Source organism: Bison bison, unplaced genomic scaffold, assembly GCF_000754665.1.
Source record: "Bison bison bison isolate TAMUID 2011002044 unplaced genomic scaffold, Bison_UMD1.0 scf7180017864313, whole genome shotgun sequence".
NCBI classification, from domain to species: Eukaryota; Metazoa; Chordata; class Mammalia; order Artiodactyla; family Bovidae; genus Bison; species Bison bison.
Window position 1 is genome coordinate 1,249,450 of NW_011494885.1, and position 438 is coordinate 1,249,887.

Genomic DNA, 438 nt, shown 5'->3' on the forward strand with positions numbered 1-438 from the left:
ACATAGTACATCATGAGAAACGCTGGGCTGGAAGAAGCACAAGCTGGAATCAAGATTGCTGGGAGAAATATCACTAACCTCAGATATGCAGATGACACCACCCTTATGGCAGAAAGTGAAGAGGAACTAAAAAGCCTCTTGATGTAAGTGAAATAGGAGAGTGAAAAAGTTGGCTTAAAGCTCCACATTCAGAAAACAAAGATCATGGCATCTGGTCCCATCACTTCATGGGAAATAGACGGGGAAACAGTATCAGACTTTATTTTTTTGGGCTCCCAAATCACTGCAGATAGTGATTGCAGCCATGAAATTAAAAGATGCTTACTCCTTTGTAGGAAAGTTATGACCAACCTAGATAGCATATTGAAAAGCAGAGACATCACTTTGCCAACAAAGGTCCATCTAGTCAAGGCTATGGTTTTTCCAGTGGTCGTGTAT